This window comes from Pristiophorus japonicus, chromosome 14 (assembly GCF_044704955.1).
Source record: "Pristiophorus japonicus isolate sPriJap1 chromosome 14, sPriJap1.hap1, whole genome shotgun sequence".
Classification (NCBI taxonomy): domain Eukaryota; kingdom Metazoa; phylum Chordata; class Chondrichthyes; family Pristiophoridae; genus Pristiophorus; species Pristiophorus japonicus.
In genome coordinates, this window is record NC_091990.1 from 93,584,603 (window position 1) to 93,610,455 (window position 25,853).

General features: G+C 47.2%; 1 protein-coding gene across 1 annotated transcript in view; it reads right to left on the reverse strand.

Annotated features, from left to right (window-relative positions):
• Nucleotides 1–25,853, reverse strand: part of LOC139279988 (dual specificity protein phosphatase 8-like) — a 242,316-nt gene that overhangs the window by 75,541 nt on the left and 140,922 nt on the right. The gene's annotated exons all lie outside the window — the stretch shown is intronic.

The following is a 25,853-nucleotide window of genomic DNA, read 5'->3' on the forward strand; positions in this document are numbered from 1 at the left end:
GTCTCTTTCAACAAACTATCCAATTAGCCTCATTCCCCTGCTCTTACCCCATAATCCTGCAAACATTGACAGGTAAGGATGGAGGCACCAAAGGTAAGAGGTGGCAGCTGTCAGTTTGAAAAACTTTAACAATTATTTTCCCCAACAATCCTTAACTCTCTTATAGACCAAGTCAGTCTAAGACTTAGGAAGGCTCTTCCCACACCTTCATCATAATCTTGGAGAGGTTACAATGAAAAGCTTGTCACCTCGAGCCGCCAATCTGTCTTTTATTTCTTCTTTGCAGCTTTTCTTATCTTTTGCTATTTTATCAACCTGATAGTGATCCTATAAATTTTCAATCCTTATTTTTCTCAGCTCCAAATACATGGACCGACAAACTCTTCCTCCTCCATCAACGTTAATGTTGTTGAGGTCATAACTCTTCGCACAGTCGCCTATTCTAACGTAGCTTTTCCCAGGACCTCATAACTATGAAACTCCCTACTGTCATGTTTGTAACTACAATGTAACACCACTGTATTACTGTATAAACTCAACTTAGATGCACACCTTGACCACAGGGGGTGAACTTGTGGGAGACACTCCTTACCTGACCACACAGGTATATAAAGGGAGGTCCCACGCAGGGTCATCATTTCTGGAGCCCTGTAATAAAGAGTTGAGGTCACAGAGTGACCTCGTCCCTGGAATGTGCCTCGTGTGGTTTCATGCTGTAGAGTAAGGACTTTTACATTGGCGACGAGAAATGGAAATTCACGACCCACAAGAATGGCCACCGGTAGCACAGATGAACAGTACTGTGTTGGGGAAGACCGGGACGATTTTGTTGAGAGGCTTCAGCAAAGCTTCGTTGCTAAAGACTGGCTAGGGGATGCAGCGGCTGACAAGCGATGGGCTCATCTCCTGACCAGCTGCAGGCCAAAGACTTATGCACTCATGAAGGACTTACTGGCACCCGAAAAGCCGTCGGACAAAACCTTTGAAGAGCTTAGCAAATTAATCGGGGAGCACCTCAAAGCAGCGAGCAGTATACACATGGCTCGACACAGATTCTACACCCACCGACGTCATGAAGGAAAGAGCATACTGGACTTTGTAGCGGACCTCCGGCGTTTGGCCAGCCTCTAAGTTCACAGATGCCTGCAGGGGGGGAATGCTAAGGGACTTCTTTATCGAGGGTATCGGTCATGCGGGAATTTTTCACAAGTTAATTGAGACCAAGGACTTGACCGTGGAAGCGGCAGCGTTGTTAGCTCAAACTTTCATGGCGGAAGAGGAAGAGATGAAAATGATTTACACACGCAATTCTGCCTCTAACGCAGTGATGGATCAGGGAGTCAACATCATCAATGCTGCTCAGAGCCCCGCAGGCAGGCAGGGGCAGTCCGACACTCCCCAGGCAGCAATAGACCCTAGAGCAGGACCTCAACAGAGACAATGGCAGGCTGAACTGACGTTCACGCCATCACAGTGGACAATACGGCCCTGGATGGGGCCAGTGACAGCCACTAATAGTGTGCTTAAGAGCAATCAAAGGGACAGTCAGCACGGAATTCCTAGCCATAGTCCCTGTCATGTATTCAACCAGCATTGTAACCCATGTATAAACTGACCTAAGTTGTCCACCGTGAGAACACTGACCACTAGGTGGGAGACACTCCTAACCTGGACCTACAGGTATAAAAGGGGAAGCTCCACCCACCTTCATCACTGCTAAGGAATAAAGGACAGGTAACAGACTGACCTTCTCTCAAGCATGGGCCTCGTGTGCATTTATACTGTGTAGTAAGGACGTATCAATGGCGACAAGAAACTGGGATTTAAACCACGCGAGCATGGCCACTAGCAGAACAGACGAGAGGTACTGTGTTAAGGAATGGTTGGGACAGAGATTCAACATTGTTAAAGCAGCACACAGTTCTCCAGGCAGACAAGGGCAGTCAGGCATGCCCCAACATGTAGTCGAACCCAGAGGGGGAGTTCGACAGAGACAATGGCAAGCTGAACAGCGATTCACGCCATTGCAAGGGACAATGCGGCCAGTAATGGGGCCATCAACACCTGTTAATGGTGCACTCAAGGACAATAACAGGGGCAGTCAGGGACGATCGACTGGCAAGGGACCTTTTGTTTCAAACCGCAACTCATGCTGGAGGCGTGGAGGCATACATTCAGCCAGAGTTTGCAAAGATGAGCAAAATACCTGCAGAAATTGCAGAAATGGACACTGGGGGAAATCGCTGGAAGCTGAAGTTCAGCGAGTTCATGTGGAGCACGTATACAGTTCATACACCAGGACGCCACCGATAATGATGAAAGTGCTCCTCAATGGCATCCCAGTATCAATGGAGTTAGACACGGGTGCCAGCCAATCCCTGATGGGTATCAAACAGTTCGAAAAGTTGTGGGCATCCAAGGCCAGGGGGCCAAAATTATCGCCGATTGACGCACAGCTACGAACTTACACAAAGCAGATCATTCCGGTGCTAGGCAGCGCCATGGTAGTCGTGACCCACAAAGATTCGGAGAACAGGTTGCCACTCTGGATTATCCCAGGGGACGGTCCCGCACTACTGGGGAGGAGTTGGCTTGCTGTCATGAACTGGAATGGGACGATGTCAATGCAATTTCCTCTGTGGAGCGAGTATCATGCTCACAGGTCCTGGACAAATTTGACTCATTATTTCAACCCGGCATTGGCACTTTCATGGGGGCCAAGGTAGGGATTCACATAAACCCGGACGCCAGACCAGTACACCACAAGGCCAGAGCGGTGCCGTACGTGATGCGGGAAAAGATAGAAGGCGAATTGGACCGCCTGTTGAGGGAAGGCATCATCTCGCCAGTCGAATTCAGTGACTGGGCGAGCCCGATTGTGCCGGTGCTCAAGGCGGATGGGTTGGTCAGGATATGTGGCGATTACAACGCCACCATCAATCGGGTGTCACTCCAAGACCAGTACCCGCTACCGAGAGCGGAGGACCTCTTTGCGACGCTATCCGGTGGCAAACTTTTTTCAAAATTGGACCTGACCTCAGCTTACATGACCCAGGAGCTGGCGAGTGAGTCGAAGAAGCTGACCACCATCACGACACACAAGGGGTTGTTTGAGTACAACAGATGTCCGTTCGGGATTCGCTCGGCTGCCGCAATCTTCCAACGAAATATGGAAAGCCTCCTCAAGTCGATTCCAGGGACGGTGGTTTTTCAGGACGACATCCTCATTACGGGTTACGATACTGAAGAACACCTCCACAACCTGGAGGAGGTGCTACGCAGACTGGACCGGGTAGGTCTGCGACTGAAAAAGGCGAAGTGCGTCTTCCTAGCTCCAGAGGTAGAATTCCTGGGGATGAGGGTAGCAGCAGACGGGATCAGCCCTACTGCATCCAAGACGGAAGCGATCCAGAGAGCACTCAGACCCCGTAACACGACGGTGCTGCGTTCGTTCCTGGGGCTCCTGAACTATTTTGGTAACTTTTTTCCCAAATTGAGCACGCTGCTAGAGCCGCTACACGTGCTCCTATGCAAAGGTCGCGAATGGGTCTGGGGGGACAGCCAGGAAAGGGCTTTTAATAGAGCACGCAATTTGTTATGTTCCAACAATCTGTTAATGCTATATGACCCATGTAAGAAACTTGTGTTAACGTGCGATGCGTCGTCCTATGGTGTCGGGTGTGTGTTGCAGCATGTCAATGCCAAGGGTCAGTTACAGCCGGTAGCTTATGCCTCCAGGAGTCTGTCCCAGGCAGAAAGGGGCTACGGGATGGTAGAAAAAGAGACGCTCGCATGTGTATATGCGGTAAAGAAAATGCACCAGTACCTGTTTGGCAGGAAATTTGAGCTGGAGACAGATCACAAACCCCTAACGTCCCTTTTGGCCATTAATGCAAACGCATCGGCCCGCATACAGAGGTGGGCACTCACGTTAGCTGCCTATGACTTCACAATTCGGCACAGACCGGGCACCGAAAACTGCGCCGATGCACTCAGCAGGCTCCCACTAGCCACCACTGAGGGGGCTACCGAGCATGGTGCTGAGATGGTCATGGCTGTTGAAGCTTTCGGAAGCGAAGGCTCACCCGTGACAGCCCGTCAGATTGAAGTCTGGACAAATAGAGACCCGCTATTGTCTCTAGTCAAGAAATGTGTCCTGAATGGGGACTGGGCAGCCACGTACAGGGCATGCCCTGAGAAATTTAAACCATTTCACAGGCGCAAGGATGAACTCTCGATTCAGGCTGATTGCCTACTGTGGGGAAACCGCGTAGTCATGCCCCAGATGGGCAGAGAGGTGTTCATCAGAGAACTCCACAATGGGCACCCGGGCATTGTCACGATGAAGGCAATTGCCAGGTCACACGTTTGGTGGCCAGGGATAGACGCAGATCTGGAACTTTGTGTTCGCAGGTGCAACACGTGTGCCCAGCTGGGCCATGCGCCCAGGGAAGCCCCCCTTAGCCCCTGGCCATGGCCCGCCAAGCCTTGGTCACGCATCCATGTGGACTACGCAGGTCCTTTCATGGGGAAAATGTTTTTGGTTGTAGTAGACGCCTACTCCAAATGGATCGAGTGTGACATTTTAAATTCAAGCACATCCTCTGCCACGGTAGAAAGTCTACGGGCAATGTTCGCCGCCCACGGTCTACCGGACATCTTGGTCAGCGACAATGGGCCGTGCTTCACAAGCACTGAATTCCAGGACTTCATGGCAGGCAATGGAATTAACCATGTTAGAACGGCACCGTTCAAGCCGGCCTCAAACGGCCAGGCAGAACGAGCAGTGCAGATAATCAAATAGGGGATGCTCAGATTCCAAGGGGGTTCCCTACAAACCCGCTTATCACGCCTCCTGTTGGCCAATAGATCCCGACTACACTCGCTCACAGGGGTTCCACCCGCAGAGCTACTAATGAAAAGGACGCTCAAAACCCGATTATCCCTTATACGCCCCATCATGAAAGAAATTGTCGAGAGCAGGCGCCAGTCACAATATCACTACCATGACAGGAATGCGAGGGCGTGATGTATTGATGTAAATGATCCTGTTTTTGTCCTCAACTACGCTGCAGGGCCCAAATGGCTCGCAGGCACTGTGGTTGTCAAAGAGGGAAATAGGATTCTGGTAGTTAAACTTACCAATGGACAAATCTGCCGCAAACATGTGGATCAAACAAAAAGGAGGTTCAGCAACCCCATAGAAGAAGCAGAGGAAAAACACGATATAGAGTTCACTCCACCACAGGTGACCGAACACCGGAACCAAAGGGAGGAGAGCCCAGTCACTGTGGGCAGTCCGGACAGGCCTGAGGTACTGCAAACAGCAGACACTCAGGCCAGCGCCCAACAACCAGAGCCCCAACTCAGGCGCTCTACAAGGGAGCGTAAACCACCAGAGAGACTCAACCTGTGATCCCAATAAGACTTTGGGGGGGGAGGTGATGTCATGTCATATAGGAGCAGGGAAGTCTTGCTGCAGTTGTACAGGGCCTTGGTGAAGCCCCACCTGGAATATTGTGTTCAGCTTTGGTCTCCTAATGTGAGGAAGGACGTTCTGGCTATTGAAGGAGTGCAGCGAAGGTTCACCAGACTGATTCCAGGGATGGCTGAAATGACATATGAGAAGAGACTGGATCAACTGGGCCTTTAATCACTGGAGTTTAGAAGGATGAGAGGGGATCTCATAGAAACATATAAGATTCTGACTGGACTAGACAGGCGAGATGCGGGAAGAATGTTCCCGATGTTGGGGAAGTCCAGAACCAGGGGACACAGTCTTAGGATAAGGGGCAGGCCGTTTAAGACTGAGATGAGGAGAAACTTCTTCACTCAGAGAGTTGTTAACCTGTGGAATTCCCTGCCGCAGAGAGTTGTTGATGCCAGTTAATTGGATATATTCAAGAGGGAGTTAGATATAGCCCTTAAGGTTAAGGGGATCAAGGGGTATGGAGAGAAAGCAGGAAAGGGGTACTGAGGGAATGATCAGCCATGATCTTATCGAATGGCGGTGCAGGCTCGAAGGGCCGAATGGCCTACTCCTGCACCTTTTTTGTATGTTTCTATGTTTCAGAAGACGGTTCTGTGAGGCAGGATGACTTTTGGGGCAAATCGATGGACGTCGAGGTTCAGTGGGTCCATGTGGCGAATATTCACAGTTCATACATCAAAACTCCACCAATGATGATGAGGGTTTTGTTGAATGGCATCCCAGTGCGCATGCAACTGGACACTGGGGCCAGCCAGTCACTCATGGGGGTTCAGCAATTTGAGAAACTATGGCCACTCAAAGCCAGTAGACCCAAATTAGAACGTATTGAGACACAATTACGGGCTTTCACCAAAGAAATCATTCCGGTGCTAGGCAGTGCAATGATGGCTGTCACACACAATGGATTAGTGAACCGGCTGCCACTCTGGATTGTTCCGGGCAATGGTCCCGCACTGTTGGGGAGGAGCTGGTTAGCCGAGATGAACTGGAAATGGGGGGGTGTTCATGCAATGTCCTCGGTGGAGCGAAGTTCGTGCTCACAAGTCCTACAACAATTCGAGTCACTATTCCAACCGGGCGTCAGGACTTTCAAAGGCACTAAAGTAGTGATATACATCACCCCGGACGCCAGGTCAGTGTACCACAAAACCAGAGCGGTGCCGTATGTGATGAAGGAAAAAATCGAGAGCGAATTGGACCGGCTGTTGAGAGAGGGCATCATCTCGCCTGTTGAATTCAGCGACTGGGCGAGCCCCATCGTTCCCGTTCTAAAAGCGGATGGCTGTCAGGATCTGTGGCGACTACAAGGCCGCCATCAGTCGGGTGTCCCTACAAGACCAATACCCGCTCCCAAGAGCGGAGGACCTCTTCGCCACGCTGGCAGGCGGCAAGCTGTTCACCAAGTTGGACCTCACTTCAGCCTATATGACCCAGGAACTGGTCGCCGAATCTAAACTACTGACCATCACCACGCAAGGGACTGTTTGCATATAACAGGTGCCGGTTTGGCATTCGATCAGCGGCCGCGATTTTTCAACGTAAGATGGAAAGCCTGCTTAAATCCATTCTGGGAACGATCGTATTCCAGGACGACATCCTCATCATGGGTCGAGATACCGAGGAATACCTCCACAACCTGGAGGAGGTGCTACGCCGACTGGACCTGATAGGCCTGCGACTCAAGAAGTGTGTTTTTAGCTCCTGAGGTTGAGTTTCTGGGCAGGAGGGTTGCTACAGATGGGATTCGGCCCACCGAATCCAAAACAGAGGCGATTCGACGAGCACCCAGGCCCTGCAACACATCGGAGCTGCGTTTATTCCTGGGACTGTTGAACTATTTCGGGAACTTTCTGCCGAACTTGAGCACGTTGTTGAAGTCGTTACACGTGCTCCTGCATAAGGGTTGCGATTGGTTTTGGGGGGGATTGTCAGGAACGGGCTTTTGATCGCGCTCGAAACCTACTTTGTTCAAACAAGTTGTTGACCCTGTACGACCCCTGTAAACATTTAGTTCTGACATGTGATGCATTGTCCTATGGGGTTGGGTGCGTGTTGCAGCAGGGTAATGCTGAGGGTCAGATACAACCTGTGGCTTATGCCTCCAGGTCGCGCTCTCAAGCAGAACGGGGATATGGGATGGTCGAGAAGGAAGCGCTTGCATGTGTCTATGGTGTAAAAAAAATGCATCAGTTCCTCTTCGGTAGGAAGTTTGAATTAGAGACGGACCACAAGCCATTCACATCCCTGTTGTCAGACAGCAAGGTTGTCAATGCTAACGCATCAGCTCGCACAAAGCGGTGGGCTCTCACGCTAGCTGCTTATGAATATTCCATCCGGCACCGGCCCGGCACTGAAAACTGCGCTGACGTGCTCAGCAGGCTCCCACTGGCCACCATGGAGGAGGCAGCTGAGCAAAGCGCTGAGATGGTCATGGCAGTCGATGCCTTTGACAGTGTAGGCTCCCCCATCAGATCAAATCTAGACAAACAGAGATCCCCTCCTATCCCTGATTAAGAAATGTGTCCTGACTGGGAATTGGGCGCCCGCACACGGGGCATGCCCTGAGGAGGTCAGACCATTCCACAGGCGGATGGATGAGCTCTCCATCCAAGCCGACTGCCTTCTATGGGACAGCCAGGTAGTCATGCCCCAGAAGGGCAGGGAAGCATTCATCAGGGAACTCCACAGCGAGCACCCAGGCATTGTGATGATGAAGGCCATTGCCTGGTCACACGTTTGGTGGCCTGGACTTGATTCAGACCTGGAATACTGTGTTCGCAGGTGCACGACCTGTGCCCAGCTGGGTAATGCCCCCAGGGAGGCTCCGCTCAGTCCGTGGCCCTGGCCTACCAAGCCATGGTCACGCATTCACGTTGACTACGCGGGCCTGTTCATGGGGAAGATGTTCCTCATTGTAATAGATGCGTACTCGAAATGGATCGAGTGCATCATCCTGAATTCATGCACGTCATACACCACCGTGGAAAGCCTACGTGCGATCTTTGCAACCCATGGCTTGCCAGACATCCTGGTTAGTGATAATGGCCCATGTTTCATGAGTTATGAATTCCGGGAGTTTATGTCGGGCAATGGCATCAACCATGTCAGGATTGTGCCATTCAAGCCGGCCTCCAATGGCCAGGCGGAACGGGCAGTCCAAATCATTAAGCAAGTATGCTCAGAAATCAAGGACCCTCCCTACAATGCTGCCTATCGCGCCTCCTGCTGGCCTATAGATCCCGTCCGCACTCGCTCACGGGGATTCCGCCCGCAGAGCTACTCATGAAATGAACAATCAAAACTCGGTTGTCCCTCATCCACCCAGTCCTGACCAACATAGTTGAGGGCAAGCGCAAATCACAAAACGAGAACCATGACCGTAACTCAAGGGGGAGATGTTTAGAAATAAATGATCCTGTATTCGTCCTCAATCATGCCATGGGGCCCAAATGGCTTGAGGGTACTGTAATTGACAAAGAGGGAATAGGGTCATCGTGGTAAAACTCAACAATGGCCAGATATGCCGTAAGCATCTGGACCAAGTAAAAAAAAAAGGTTCAGCATTGACACGGAGGAACCTGAAGAAGACCATGAGATGGAGCTCACACTACCGCCAGCGAACGTGCAACAAGAGCAATCAGAAGAATGCACAGTCCCTGAGGTCAGCCCGGAATCACCACAGGTGACAGACACTCACGTCAGTGTCCAACAACCAGAGCCCCAACTGCGGCGCTCCACGAGGGAGCGTAGACCACCTGAAAGACTAAACCTATGATCCCAGTGAGACTTTGGGGGTGGGGGGGGGGGGGCGGTGCGGCGGGGGGAAGGTGATGTAATGTTTGTAACTACAATGTAACACCACTGTATTACTGTATACACTCAATTTAGATGCACACCTTGACTACAGGGGGTGAACTTATGGGAGACACTCCTTACCTGACCACACAGGTATATAAAGGGAGGTCCCATGCAGGATCATCACTTCTGGAGTCCTGTAATAAAGAGTTAAGGTCACAGAGTGGCCTTGTCCCTGGAATGTGCCTCGTGTGGTTTAAGCTGTAGAGTAAGGACTTTTACACTTACCTCTCTCAGACTTTCCAGTTTCCTACAATCACATGTCTTTTGAAACCCAAGTTTAGCATCAACTAATCACCATTTCCTGATGTACCTTTTCAAAGTTGGTCGTGTCTTGCACTGTCGGCTTGCTTCTTCACTTTGGTTTCTCAATTTTAAAACTGAGATAACAAGAATGAGGGTTGTGAGCACTCCGGGCAGGATGTGACCTGACAGAAGTTGAGCAGAACCATCACTGAAAGAGTGGAAAGTTTTGATAAGTAGAGAAGGTTATTGATGTGGAGAAGAAATAGAGTGAGAGGAAAGAGCCATAAGTTTTTGGCAAAGGAATCTGAGGATGAGCCACCAACTATAGAAAAGGTAAAGTGATTTGAGAGGTTATGAGCTACTGATAAATATAACATTAGTAAAGAAAGGAAAGACTTGCATTTATATAGCACTTAGCACTTCCTTGGGATGTCTCAAGATGCTTCACAACCAATTAATTACTTTTGAAGTGCAGTCACTTTTGTTATGTAACAAATGGTAGGAGAACCTATTATGGTAATCTGTTTAGAAGTGCATGGTTCTAGACCCTGTCAAAGGCTTTGTAGATGTCTATGGCAATGACAGAAGGTTCACCAAAATGTCAAAGTGCAGAGTTCCAGAGCCAACAGGAGCACCAGTGAAATAGCCATGACAAAATTACAGTGGCAATCATGGACTAGGCCAGGATTTTCAAGGTGATTAATTTTGAAGTTAACCTTAGAAACAGCTGTTTTTCATACAATAAAGCAGACACTGGAAGTATGAAAAGGCCACCTCTAGGTATGGGGGGAGCACAGGCAAGTTTCAAAAAGAAAAGTGGGCAAAGGATAGGGTTAAATTTGGAGGCATCTTGAGCAAGATGAGAGGCCATCATAATGTTATGAGATAATACAGGAGCATTATTTTACTTCTAACCATGGTGCACCTGATCTTGAGTGGCTGATAAGACAGGATAGGAGGAGCTAACCCACTTTACAAACCCACCACGAGGGTAAGGGTTCAAGCCAAGTCTTGGCACAAATCAGAATGCATTTCATACGACCATGCTCGCAGTACTACACGGAGAAGGCTGCTTTCAGACCTTGTTATAAATAGTTCCTTTTTCCTTTTTTTAATTCAAATGCTATAATGCCTTGTGAGACGCAGTAATCCCAAAGACACATTAGTCAAAGGAACTCAATTTCCATGGCTCTACAGAGTCACAACCATATCTTTGCCAAGTGCCTGGCTCTGTATAACACAACATATGTGCGAGTCCCACACTGTACTGCGAACATACTTGGATTTAACTTTTCACTGGTTTATTTCAGTAATGGAAAATTACAGCTACAAAGTCCACAACAGCACCATTAGTACCTACCTGATGTGAGGATATTGGCAGCGGAGTTCTCCCATGTGACGATTCCCACATACAATGAAAATGAAAGGTTGCAACATACAGACGCAAAGAGAAAATTAAAAAGTAACATTAGCCCTTAGTGCTTTAAAACAACCCTTCCCCTCCCCACCATAAAACACACTCACTTCATAAAACTAACGCATCGAGTGGCTGTCAAGGCCAGTAGTATAATAAGGCTTGGAAAGCCCTGCTCGTCCGGATACAGTCACTCAACATAATCATGTGGGAGGCTTTGTAATAGAATCTAAAATTGTTGGAATCTTGGCTTAGCCAGGGAATGCGAGCCACTAAAGATTGTTTCGAACTGGTGTGCTTAGGTTTTTTTTGTATTTTGTGACTATTTTCTGCTTTTGTATTTTCGCTACGGTTTTATACAAGAGATTGTTTAAATCGACTAAGTTACATTCAAGTGGGATAAAGAAGCAATGCGCACATCTGATTTCGCAGTGGCTTTAGGGTTTAAACCTTCGAGGGCTGCCATCGCACTTCTCGGCAAAATCAATAATTTTTTTCCCCTGAAGATTATGTCAAGACAGTGCGATTATTTTCAATGCTTCTGTGCGTTTTCTAAAATTCCCTTTTGCAAAATTAGTATTCCTATCTGTTGGCAGGTCCTGCGGCAATATCTAGTCTGCATACTGCAAGAAAGTTGCAGTTTTAAATATATATGTGGAGTCTGCAAGATAAGCTGGGTAATGTCATTTGGTTGTCCTCTTCTCCCCTTATAAAGATACTGACTAATGCTGGGATACAGTACACAACCAATTGGCTATGCTTCATGCTTCATGCATGAGGGTGGGTGGTCATCGTCGGCAGGATATTTGACTATAGGGGACATCGCAGTCAAACCTGCTCCTGGCCTCACCCAACGCCCGTGCAAGCAGTGTAAAATCATTGGATGGAAATCAGGAATGGGAATATTTGCTGACTTCTCTCCATAACCTCGGTGAATGGAGGCTCATTGTAGAACCATTATCACAGCATCCTGCCTGACTGGATAGCTCTGCACAGCTTAGGGACTCACCTCGAGATCTTTCGTAGAACTACAACGTGAAAACAGGCCGTTTGGCCCAACCAGCTTGTGTTGCTGTTCATCCTCCACATGAGCAGTAGTCCTAATGCTATGAGTCCAAAACTACACATAGTATTGCAACTGGTCTTACTAAGGTTTTATATAGACTCACCATTTCTCTCGACTTTTATATTCTATGGGGGAGAAATTCGCATGGTTTGCCCCGGGAGCGTTAACAGGGCACAAACGATTTCTTGCCCGACACATAATCGGCTCCCGCGAAATTGCAAAACCAGTAGTGCCCCGGGCCGCTGCGTCTCCGGTGATGACATCATTGCCATGCGTGGCAATCCATTTTTTCCACCCGGCAGTAATTGGGCAGTGTCCTGTGAGTCCGCGGAGGGCGATGTCAGCGCCACCCTTGCGAGTCGGCAGCCGGGCCGCACTCCGCTCGCGGGGCGAAAGTTAAAGGGGAGATGCGCAGCGCCATTTAGTGCTCTTGTCCGACTTACCGGTCCGGCCTTCCGTTATTTTTTTTCGCCCGATTTGTGCTGCGACGGTGCAGCCCGGCACTCCGCTTCCGTGCTGGGCTGCGGCCACGGCACCCCGCATCCCCGGTGGCCTAGTGGAGGCCCCTTGCCCCACTGCAGAGCTCACAGAGTGCCCGCCCCTTTAACGGAGAGGGGGTGGGGGGCCTGTGCTCGCAGAGAGGCCGCGTAATGCTTCAACACATGCGCGCTTACCACCCCAGTCCCATCCCCGAGAGGAAGTGGAGTGCCCGACATTGTGCTCCGCTTCCTATTGGGGGCGGCAACCCGAATTTAAGTGGTGGGGCGGGACTTCCGTTCTAGGCACCGAAAGTCCCGCCTCGCCAAGGTTACCGCCGCCAAATGGGGCGAATACGCAATTTCGCCCGCTGTACCTCCTGTATAAAACCCAGTATTCCATTTCCTTTTTTTAAATGGTCATATTCACTTGAGGTGCTGCTTTTACTTTCTTGTCACTCTGAATCCCCAAATTCCTCTGCTGTTCCACAGCACCCAGCTTTCCCATTTTAAAAACAAAATGTACCGCCTCATATTTACTGACATTGGATTCTGTCACTGCTTTTTGGCCATTTTACCATCATGACAATTTTATCTTGCTCCTCAGAATTATTTGCTAAGCCTCCTATTTTAGTACTGTCTGCAAATTTGGACACCGCCTCATTTAGCCCCTATATTCGGGTCTGCAATGGTCACAGTGGTCACTGCGTTAACCAAGTTAAAGCAGCAGGAGAGCCCCAAAGGTCAATTTTCAATCGACCCCTAGAAAACTGCCCAGCATGTCAGTTAAAAAGCAATAGCCACCTCGTTCAGCAGAACATGATGGTAATTGGCATAAAGGCCCCCTGCCCAGCAGTATTTAAAGGGATCATTCAGGCCTTACAGGTAAATTGCTGGATTATTACTTCCGGCTGCTACTCGACTTCTAGGTGATGTTTGCTGAGTTCTAGTAGTGCTCAAAGTTCAGTTTGCCTACAATGAGAGAGGTCTGGCTGCTGTTCTCTCATAGACAAACGCACAGGTGGCTTGCCGGGCGAATAGGGGAAATTGGACAGTGTCGGCGCTTTACATGAGTGGCAGCAGATATAAATGTCAGATCTATGTCCTCCATCCTTTGAACCCAAAGAAATACTTCATGCTTAGATGCCGCACAATACAGAAGAATAAAAACATTAAATATACTTTCACATCGCCCAGTCAATGGCCATTAATTAGGCTCTTGCTACACTCCAGTAACAGTTGCCAAGGTTCTTCAACTAAAAAGAATATGACAACCCAAACACTGACTTTATGCTTTGAAGTTTACCTACAGCTATGACTACTTTACTGATACTTCTGTGATACACAACAACAACAACAACAACAACTTGTATTTATATAGAGCCTTTAAGGTAGTAAAAGGTCCCAAGGCGCTTCACAGGAGTGTCATCAAACAAAATGTGACGGAGCCACGTAAGGAGATGTTAGGGCAGGAAGAGGCAGGTTTTAAGGATCATCGTCAAGGAGGAGAAAGAGCGAGAGAGACAGAAAGGTTTAGGGATAATTCCAAAGCTTAGGGCCCAGGCAGCTGAAGGCACAGCCGCCAATGGTGGAGCGATTGAAATTGGAGATGCGGTAGAGGCAAGAATTGGAGGAGTGCCAAGATCTTGGAGGGTTGTAGGGCTGGAGGAGGTTATAAAGATAAGGAGGGTGCACGGCTATGGAGGGATTTGAAAACTAGCATGAGAATTTTAAAATCAAGGCACTGCTGGATCGGGGGCCAATGTTGGTCAGCGAGTACAGGGGCGATGGGTGACCGGGACTTGGTGCGAGCTAAAGGCAGCAGAGTTTTGGATGAAGCACTCCTAATTAGCCCTCATAGGGGGCTCTTATAATAGCTGTGCTACTCAATGTTGAACTTATCGGGACTGGCTGTATATTTCCATGCTATGCTGCAAGGTTATGGAGTTTCAAGTAGCCACTGGATCAGCTTGGATCCGATTACTGGGCCCCAGTAGCTTAAGTAGAGGCGTCAAGGGCGTTAGATATGAGAATCCAATTTACTGCAGAATGATCAATACACACAAGAAAGCTTACTAAATGGCACCAGCATATCACACCTCAAGCAGTGCAACAGAACATACTAGCAAACCTCAAATAAGCCAGAAAACCCATCCAAATAAACCAGAAAAGCTACTAAATGACACCAGAAAATCCCCAAAAATCACCACAGCAAATCTACCGAGAACAAGCCTTTTGGATGAGATGTTAAACCAAGGCCCCATCTGTTCTCTGGGGTTTGCATTAAAAAAAAATCGCACAATGCTACCTGAAGAGCAGGGGAGTTTTATAGTGTCCTGGCCAATATCTATCTTCCAATCAACACCATCAAAATATGATTATTTATCTTGTTGCTGTTTGTGGCAGCTTGCTGTGCGTAAATTGGCAACCGCATTTCCTACATTACAGCGGTGACTACACTTCAAAAGTACTTCATTGGATATAAAGCACTTTGAAACATCCTGAGATCATGAAAGGGACTACATAGTGTCAATTGTGGCTCAGTGGGTAGCACACTCGCCTCTGAGTCAGAAGGTCATGGGTGCAGAGTCCCACTCAGGGGCTTGAGCACATAAATCTAGGCTGGCACTCCAATGCAGTGCTGAAGAAGTGCTGTTCTGTCGGATGAGACGTTAAACTGAGGCCTCGTCTGCTATCTTAGGTGGACATAAAAGATCCCATGGCACTACTGTGAAGAAGGGGGAGTTATCCCCAGTGCCCTGGCCAATATTTATCCCTCAATCAACATAAAAACAGTTTATCTGGTCATTATCACATTGCTGTTTGTGGGAGCTTGCTGTGTGCAAATTGGTTGCTGCGTTTCCCACATTACAACAGAGTGTCTACACTCCAAAAGTACTTCATTGGCTGTAAAGCATCTTGAGATTTCCGGTGGTCGTGAAAGGTGCTATATAAAATGTAAGTCTTTCTTTTTTCTTTTATATAATAATGGATGTAGGCACCAGTAGGCAGGGTTGTTGCAGGTGGGGGCAAACACTAAAAATGCAGTGGTCTTATTCTCCACTGCAAAGTCCTGCAAGAGTCCCAATATTCTGCCATCTGGCCTGACTAGTCGGTTATTTCTCAGTAAAATGCAGGCATTTTGTTTTTAACAAGACTTTTCAAATGTTTCTTTCAGTGATGTATATAGATGACAGACGATAAAGGATATAGAGGCACGAGAGAAGGTGCAATTTTTTTTACTAAGGTGGTACCAAAGCTGAGAGCTTGTACTTGTCAGGGAAGACTGAACAGGCTGGATCTTGTTTCTCTAAAAAAGAGAGAAGGCCGAGGGGTGACCTGATAGAGGCCTTTAAAATTATTAAAGAGTTTGATAGGGTAGACGCAAAGAAGGTGTTTCCACTTGTGGGGGAGACCAAAACTAGGGGCCATAAATATAAGACAGTCACTAATAAATCCAATGGCGAAATCAGGAGAAACACCTTTACCCAGACAGTGGTTAGAATGTGGAACTCATTACCACAAGGAGTAGTTGAGGCAACTAGCAAAGGTGCATTTAGGGGGAAGCTAGACAAGCACGAGGGAGAAAATTAACAACAAAAGTTATGCTGATAGGATTAGATGAAGCCGAGGATAGTGCAAGGTGCAGTTGAGGTAAAAGACCAGCCATGATTAAATGGCGGAGTAGGCTCGAAGGGCTGAATGGTTGCTCCTGCTTCTATTTCTTATGTTCTTACGAAGAGGGGTTGGAGGAGGCTCGTGTGGAGCATAAATACCGGCATAGACCAGTTGGGTCAAATGGTCTGTTTCCGTGCATTCTATGTAATTCTACGATATGATGACAGTCTCCACACAACATGTTACATATACTACTGACTCCGTATCCATCTATATGGAGGTGTGACTTTCAAATCTGCCCATCTCACTCTCTCCTGCGTGGAGAGAGGGTTTGGCAGTTGCAGTCATCTTGCTCAACATAGAAAATCTGAATGTTTTATTCTCCTATTCTCTTACTCCTCACTGCAGGCCAATTAAAGCTGGTCATTCTTTCTTTGTGTTTCCCCCTCCGTCTCTTTGTTCTCCTCACTTTCGAGGTGTTTGTCTTTGCGATATTTTTTTTCATTTGCGGTTCCCTCCACTTTGCAGGAGTGAAATCCCACAGCTCTGGAGCTGTGCTCACACTTACTAAATAAACAGATTCAGCCAGTGTTTAACCCTGTACGCTATCGATGCGTTAGAGCTCGCTTCCCCCCAAACTGGGTGGTGATTTCTGACCAATTACTTTTACCCTGAGATGGCCCCGATCAGTGCTTCATTTTAAATCTGTAGCTCAGCCTGAGGGTAAGGTGTGTGTAGGCATGCGGAGCCACCCATTGGGACAATGCGGATTCACAAGTTCGCATGACTGTGTAACTACACACTTGGCTGTGGGGGTGCATTACAGTTCTTGTAAGTTACAGACATGCTTCTTATTGGAGCATTGACCTATGAACAATTGCACATGGATGACTAAGACCGGCTTACCATGAATTGTCCCACTGTCCCATTGATCCACCCACCGACACGCTCCCATGACATTTGCCGCGAGGGATTTCATTCAAGTCCGAGCTCGACCCCTATCATATGCCTGACTCCAATATTCTCCTGAAACAAAATACCCCGTTCTTGATAATCCTGTTCCCTGCCACGGGTGTTGAGTGTCTATCCTTGGTGATGATTTTTCATTCTGATAACAGCTGTTCTGGTCATTAGTTTTGTTTGTGAGTAAACAGAAGAGAGTCCCATGTATTGACCATCCCACAACCGCTATGTTCAGCAATCAGCTGTGTCACAACACATTTAACCAGAGGCCGTGCAGAGCCCCAGGTCATCTGTCAAGATTTTTGTTTTAATATGTAGGCAGCAAGCACTCAGTGAAGTGCAAAAGAGGGGCAGGGAAAGCGTGACAGCAACCCGTCGGGCAGTTTTATGGGCATTGTTCCTACAATACCCTCAGTTCCCTAATAATAACACCTACATTTAGATAACGCCTCTTTGCATCATCAAATGTTTTAAATCACATCCCATTAGGAACACTTTTGGAATGCAGCAGTCATCTGAGCCAAACATTTCCCACAAGCAGCAATGAGGTGAATGACCAATTATATAAAACCTTAATAAGATTGGCGCAATCTATGCAGTACTGGGCTCCACGCGATTGGAAGGATATTGAGGCTTTAGCGTGGGTACAATACAGATTCACTGGTATGCTTCCTGGTATGTGGAACGACAAATACAAGCAATGACTTAAACAATTGAAGCTTTTTTCATTGGAACAAAACAGATTACAGGACAAGATGACAGAAGTGTTTAAAATTATGATAGAATGGGATCGGGCAGATAGAAGCAGACTGTTTCCAATAGTTGACGGTCCATAGATACAAGATTAATGTAAGAGATGTAGAACAGAGGGCAGGTGAATCTTTGTTACACGGAGAGTGTGAGGCTTCACTTCCAGGGTTAGTGGTTGAGACTGAAACTATGTCAGTCTCAAAGATTAAAGTGGATAGGTGGATGAAGGAAAAGAGCTTGAAGGGATATATGACTATGGGGTGGGTAAATGTCATTAGAATTATTTCATCAAGGGAGGGGTAAACACTTGCAATAATTTTGCAAGATTAAGATTCCCCACCCACGTAATGCAGCTGAATTCCTTCTCCTGGAACAGTTGGCACATAGGTAGGAGTTGGAAATGGCAGTGAAGGTTGGAGGGGAGGGGGTGGGGGGGGTGTGTGAGGAAGGGAGGTAGTAAGGTGAACTTAAAGGAGAGAGGACAGTGCAAGCATGAACTGAGGGAAAGGGGAAAAATACCTCCTTGTCACCATGACAACCATATAAGAAATTGTCATATACAGTGAGATCGAGTACCAATACATATCCACAATAATTGCCCTTCCTCTACAGATAATGAGGAGAATTTGCCACGATGATTGCAACAATTGTCCATGATGTAACTGCTGGAAAGTTGGGTATACTGTACCTGCAGCTCAGGCTATGAGAAACCCATGCCTGACAGCACCTTTAGTGTAACTGAGCCCGGAAAGCCACAGCCCCAACAGTAAATTCCCAGCAGAAGTGAGGCCCGGTGAATTCCAAAGATTCGGGAAGTGCCTGGGACCACACAATTTCTGGTGGCAGGCTGCTGGCTCCCAATTTGCTCAGGGGCCTGGATCAGGCGGAATTCAGGCCTTCACCCACACGCTCCTGACGTCAGAAGGAGACATGGCCAAGGGAAGGGGTGTCCCATAACAGAAAGGTCATTGGTCCCAGCCTACCCACTGCCCAGAATCAGATGTTAAATTGCCCTCTCACGTCGATGTAAAAGAGCCCATGGCCTTATTTTGAAGAAGAGCATGGCGTTCACTATGGTGTCCAGATCAATATTTATCCAAGATCACTAAAACAGATTATCTGGTCGCTGATCTCATTGCTGTTTGTGGGAGCTTGCGGTGTGCAAATTGGCTGCCACGTCAATGCCTTCAGGTGAGGTCATTCACAAATATTTTAACTCATATACAACAGCAGGGTGCTGGTGACTCCAATGACCCCAGACAAGAACATAAGAACATAAGAATTAGGAACAGGAGTAGGCCATCTAGCCCCTCAAGCCTGCTCCGCCATTCCACAAGATCATGGCTGATCTGGCCGTGGACTCAGCTCCACTTACCCGCCCGCTCCCCGTAACCCTTAATTCCCTTATTGGTTAAAAATCTATCTATCTGTGGCTTGAATACATTCAATGAGCTAGCCTCAACTGCTTCCTTGGGCACAGAATTCCACAGATTCACAACCCTCTGGGAGAAGAAATTCCTTCTCAACTCGGTTTTAAATTGGCTCCCCCGTATTTTGAGGCTGTGCCCCCTAGTTCTAGTCTCCCCTACCAGTGGAAACAACCTCTCTGCCTCTATTTTGTCTATCCCTTTCGTTATTTTAAATGTTTCTATAAGATCACCCCTCATCCTTCTGAACTCCAACGAGTAAAGACCCAGTCTACTCAATCTATCATCATAAGGTAACCCCCTCATCGCTGGAATCAGCCGAGTGAATCGTCTCTGTACCCCCTCCAAAGCCAGTATATCCTTCCTTAAGTAAGGTGACCAAAACTGCACGCAGTACTCCAGGTGCGGCCTCACCAATACCCTATACAGTTGCAGCAGGACCTCCCTGCTTTTGTGCTCCATCCCTCTTGCAATGAAGGCCAACATTTCATTCGCCTTCCTGATTACCTGCTGCACCTGCAAACTAACTTTTTGGGATTCATGCACAAGGACCCCCAGGTTTCTCTACACCTCAGCATGTTGTAATTTCTCCCCATTCAAATAATATTCCCTTTTACTGTTTTTTTTCCCCCAAGGTGGATGACCTCACACTTTCCGACATTGTGGTCCATCTGCCAAATTATGCAAATCTCTTTGCAGCCTGTCTGAGTTCTCTACACAACCCGCTTTCCCACTAATCTTTGTGTCATCTGCAAATTTTGTTACACTATACTCTGTCCCCTCTTCCAGGTCATCTATGTATATTGTAAACAGTTGTGGTCCCAGCACCCTGTGGCACACCGCTAACCACCGATTTCCAACCCGAAAATGACCCATTTATCCCGACTCTCTGCTTTCTGTTCGCCAGCCAATTCTCTATCCATGCTAATACATTTCCTTTGACTCCGCGTACCTCTATCTTCTGCAGTAACCTTTTGTGTGGCACCTTATCGAATGCCTTTTGGAAATCTAAATACACCACATCCATCGGTACACCTCTATCCACCATGCTCGTTATATCCTCAAAGAATTCCAGTAAATTAGTTAAACATGATTTCCCCTTCATGAATCCATGTTGCGTCTGCTTGATTGCACTATTCCTATCTAGATGTCCCGCTATTTCTTCCTTCATGATAGTTTCAAGAATTTTCCCCACTACAAATGTTAAACTAACCGGCCTATAGTTACCTGCCTTTTGTCTGTCCCCTTTTTTAAACAGAGGCGTTACATTAGCTGCTTTCCAATCCGCTGGTACCTCCCCAGAGTCCAGAGAATTTTGGTAGATTATAACGAATGCATCTGCTATAACTTCCGCCATCTCTTTTAATACCCTGGGATGCATTTCAGCAGGGCCAGGGGTCTTATCTACCTCGAGTCCCATTAGCCTGTCCAGCACTACCCTCCTAGTGATAGTGATTGTCTCAAGGTCCTCCCTTCCCACATTCCTGTGACCAGCAATTTTTGACATGATTTTTGTGTCTTCCACTGTGAAAACCGAAGCAAAATAATTGTTTAAGGTCTCAGCCATTTCCACATTTCCCATTATTAAATCCCACTTCTCATCTTCTAAGGGACCAACATTTACTTTAGTCACTCTTTTCCGTTTTATATATCTGTAAAAGCTTTTATTATCTGTTTTTATGTTTTGCGCAAGTTTACCTTTGTAATCTATCTTTCCTTTCTTTATTGCTTTTTTAGTCATTCTTTGCTGTTGTTTAAAATTTTCCCAATCTTCTAGTTTCCCACTAACCTTGGCCACCTTATATGCATTGGTCTTTAATTTGATACTCTCCTTTATTTCCTTAGTTATCCACGGCTGGTTATCCCTTCTCTTACCGCCCTTCTTTTTCACTGGAATATATTTTTGTTGCGCACTATGAAAGAGCTCCTTAAAAGTCCTCCACTGTTCCTCAATTGTGCCACCGTTTAGTCTGTGTTTCCAGTCTACTTTAGCCAACTCTGCCCTCATCCCACTGTAGTCCCCTTAGATTATCTGCACCGCTCACTCACAAGCTAAAAGTGCACTTCAAGTGGACATCAGTAAGGATAGGGCTGCCCTTGGCAATGATCCTTTCCATGTCAAAAACCCCATTGACACTTACCATCTAGGCTCTAGGGGTATGGTAGTGTAATGCTGTGGTAGCAGATAAAGTAACCCTAGAGGCCATGAATCCCACCAAGGCAGGTTGTGAAACTGAATTCAATAAATCTGGTTGTTTGTGTGCTGGGAAAAATGATCAAGCTTCTGGATTGTCATAAAAACCCAACTGGTCCAACAAGGGAAGGAAGTCTGTCACTCCTGCCTGGCTTGGCCTACACCCTAAGGGCAACTAGGGATGAAGAATAAGTGTGGACATGCCAGTGCTACCCACATCCGAAGAACAAATATAAAAAAGAATGGCCATGCCAGTGGACAACCAGCACTTGTGGGACTGTACCACATCAAGAGTCAGAGGGGGTGAGAAAATTGGGTTCAAAAACCTAAGGAAGGCAAGATTTTCGAGCCGAGGCCACTGACTGCTCCTGTATCTCCCAAACTTAACAGTTAACTTGCGATGACTCATGCCTGCCTTTATTAAAAAAGCTACGGTTGAAGTCATTATCCTTCCGATTCAAATCCTGTTTTGGGATTTGAGCATTATATTGCCTCGTACCGGAACAAGGCCCCAAGCAGCTGTCCAAGATAATTAAGGTGTCACGGTCTTTCACACAATGAAAATGTGAGGACACTTTGGACAGGAAAATACAATCGGAATACACTGGTACAGTAATTACCCAGCATTGTGCATAAATTACAGAGTCTTACAAATAACTGGAGTAGAATAGAATGGCTCCTTTCTGTATACGCACCTTAAAATGGAAATGTCTCTTTTAGGTGACATGAAAGGGGCATTTAATTAAAAGGTCAAAGGGGGGAATGGAACTCAAAACATACACACTCATAGATCTATATCAGCACACCTGTCTACCTGGAACCTAGGAGATAGATTGGATCTGCATTCAGATAAAACTGAACAAATTAGGGCCCAACTGCTGTGGCTCTGTTGGTAAGTACACTGCATTGTGCAGTACTGGGATCATACAGCCAGGAACATCTCACACACTAAAATGGTAGTTTGTGTTGAGATAGCTGATCCTAGTCAGGGCAGCCACTAGGGGCACTATAATTGGCTGCAGGTTGGCGAGGATGGTGAATAAACCTATTAGCCAGGGTTCCCACTCCCAGTGACCTTGTCTGGAAAGTGCATCTGTGGATATGAGGCGAGGACGGGATCAGACTTATCTAAGATGCCCTCGACAGCCAAAATAATTCTACACATTTTGGGATACAGTACACAAGTAATTTGAGATGCGACACGTGAGACGCAACTAGAGGGCATGAGCGTAGAATAAGGGGCTGCCCATTTAAAACAGAGATGAGGAGAAATTTCTTCTCTCAGAGGGTTGTAAATCTGTGGAATTCGCTGCCTCAGAAGCTGGGACAGTGAATAAATTTAAGACAGAAATAGACAGTTTCTTAAATGATAAGGGGATAAGGGATTATGGGGAGCGGGTGGGGAAGTGGAGCTGAGTCCATGATCAGATCAGCCATGATCTTATTGAATGGCGGAGCAGGCTTGAGGGGCCGTATGGCCTACTCCTGTTTCTATTTCTTATGTTCTTATGTGGTAAGTGTATCATGCTTGGGAGGAACAGCTGACTTAGGTCCTATGGTTCTCAAAGCTCTCCACCACTGGGGTTTTTCCGGCCTTGTGTCAGTGTCTGTTATAGGCTAATTGATAGAGATTAATTGCTCTGATTAGTCATCAACTCCATTATCATTGAATCATACAGTTATCAGGATGGTAGAAGGCGAACTAGATGGAACGTGATCTTTTATCCTCCGGCAATTCCTAAGTTCCTGCACACATACACACTTGCTCCATTCTGGAATTTGTCAGGGGACCAACTGTATAAAAAAAATCCTTTTCTACTGTAATACTGTGTAGAAGAGAACTGGTTGCCTACTGCGGGATACAAAATCAGACACATTTAGGTCTCTGCAAAATACTGGTCAGAGTAGACTTGGAGTATCATATTCAATTTTGGTCACAAAAAAGACATTCCATGTAACCATTCTATGATTCTATGACATATATACATTGGAGATGACGCAAAGAGCAACAAGAAAACTCACTATGAGGAAAGAAGCCCAGGCTTTACAGTTTGGAGAGAAGAGAGCTGAGGAGAACTCAGTGTTTTCTCACACCTGGGACATTGCCCAATGTTGATAACTCAGTGTAATCAACTAATTAATGGCTTGTGGAGTTCCAAAATCTTTATGCAGCTCAAAATGGTATAAAAATGATTGAGCAGGATGTTCTGCTTGTATCACTGTGTGATATGTATTCTGGTTAAACTAGCGGATGATACCAAACTGAAGGGGGAGGGAGTTGAATGTGAATCGGCAACCAAGGACATTCAAAATGAGTTAGATTAAATGAGTGGGTGGATTAGCAACAGATTAAATTTAATAAGGAAATGGATCATAACATGGGCAACATACATACTATATAATCAGTGTTGAAATAAATAGTTGAGATTCTGTGGAGTATTAGCAGACTCATTGATACTTTGTAATTTGACAATCAACAAAGCAAACCGAATATTGAACTATTTGCAGGATGTCATGTGAAGTCTGCACAAGCATTAGGCAGGCTGCACCTTTAGTACTGTGAATGCTTTTACACCAAGACACAAGTCCTGGATCATTACAGAGAATAGTCACAGGGCTAATCCCGAGTGCCAGAAGATGGAGTGAAGAGAAACTAGAAAACTTTTGAGCCTTAAAGAAGACAACTGAGAGGAGATGTCATAAGGTACTAAACAGTACAGAGAAGATAAAACTACCTCAAGTTAAACCGTGGCAGTAGGGCAAGAGAGACACGTGTTCAAACTACCGAAAGACACGTTTAGTAGTGATGTCAGGATGTTTTACTTCATACAAAGAGTGATCAACACATGGGAGCCGATAAGCCCCGTTACCGCCATTTTGTGGCGGTCATGCGGTGGAATCCAATGGCCGCCGATTTCTGGTCGAATGGCCGCCGCAAGTTAAATTAAGCAGGGTTTCTTTTCTGGCGGTCCCCACTTCCGCCCCACCGCTGCCGAGCGGCCGTAAGTGCGTCATCAGTGCATGCACCGCTGGGATCACCCACCTCCTACCATATTTAGTCCGAAAAATTGAATCCTCACCGAGCGGTGCTCCCGACAGCTTTCTCTGTCGGTGCATCTTCTATTCTGACTGCGTGCCCTGGCTGCGCGGCGGCCATTAGCGGCAAGGGCCCACTTCCATGGGCGGCATTTAATTTTTTTTGCCGGCCGACTTGCATGTCGGCAGGACTATTGTGTCCCTGGGTTCGGCCGGGCCGCCAACAGGCAGCCTAGCACCCCTGGTGTGCCAGGCTGCTGGCCCGGCAGAAACCCTCACTGGTAGCCTAGTGGCCGATCCTAAATAGTCACCGATTATCTCCCCTTTAAAGCAGGGCAGACACATGGTGATGCAGACACGCAATGACATCACCATTGCTCAGCGGTGGAGAATCCATCCCGACCCCACTAACCGCCCCTCACCAGCACTTACCACTGCACTTCTGCCCCCATTATGACCGGATGCTAGTCCGCTTCGGAAAAAAACACAAACGGGTGAAATTCGATCGAGAGCCTGCCTCATCGGACCCGACGGTAAAAAACATTTTAAAAAAGGAATGTGTGGCAGCTTTCTGGCGGGCATGAATTACGTCCCCATGGACTTCCAATGGAGCCAATAACTTTGGGATCATTTGCAAAACAGTTGGATATTGTGATGTGAGAATGTAGGTTGCTTCTGGATGGATGAAAAATGGGTTGAATGACTTTGCTCATCCGAATCCATCTTGTTGACTTATGACCTGAATGGAAGAACAAGTCTGTGCCTTACGGCCTTGTAAACAGTGGAGAAATTCGTCACCTTCACTGGCTGGGGGAATGGATCGCTGACGGAATGAAAATCAGGTAGGTTCTACAATGGGCAGGCGGTCTACTCGTATCTCAGGACGTCGCAAAGCGTTTTACAGCCAATGACGTACTTTTGAAGTCACTGTTTTGTTATAGGAAACACAGCAGCCAATTTTAGTGATGTTGGTTGAGGCATAAATATTAGCCGGACGCCAGGGAGAACTTTGCTGCACTTCTTCATCCACCTGAGAGGGCAAACGGGGTCTCAGCTTAACATCTCATCTGAAAGGCAGCACTTCTGACAGTGCAGCACTGCACTGGAGTGTCAGCCTAGATTATGTGCTCAGATTTCATGGAATGGGACTTAAACCCACAACCTTCTGACCCAGAAGCGAGAGTGCTGCCAACTGAGCCATGAAAGTAAGAACATAAGAACATAAGAAATAGGAGCGGGAGTAGGTCATTTGGCCCTTGAGCCTGCTCCGCCATTCAATAAGATCATGGCTGATCCGATCTTGGCCACAACTCCACT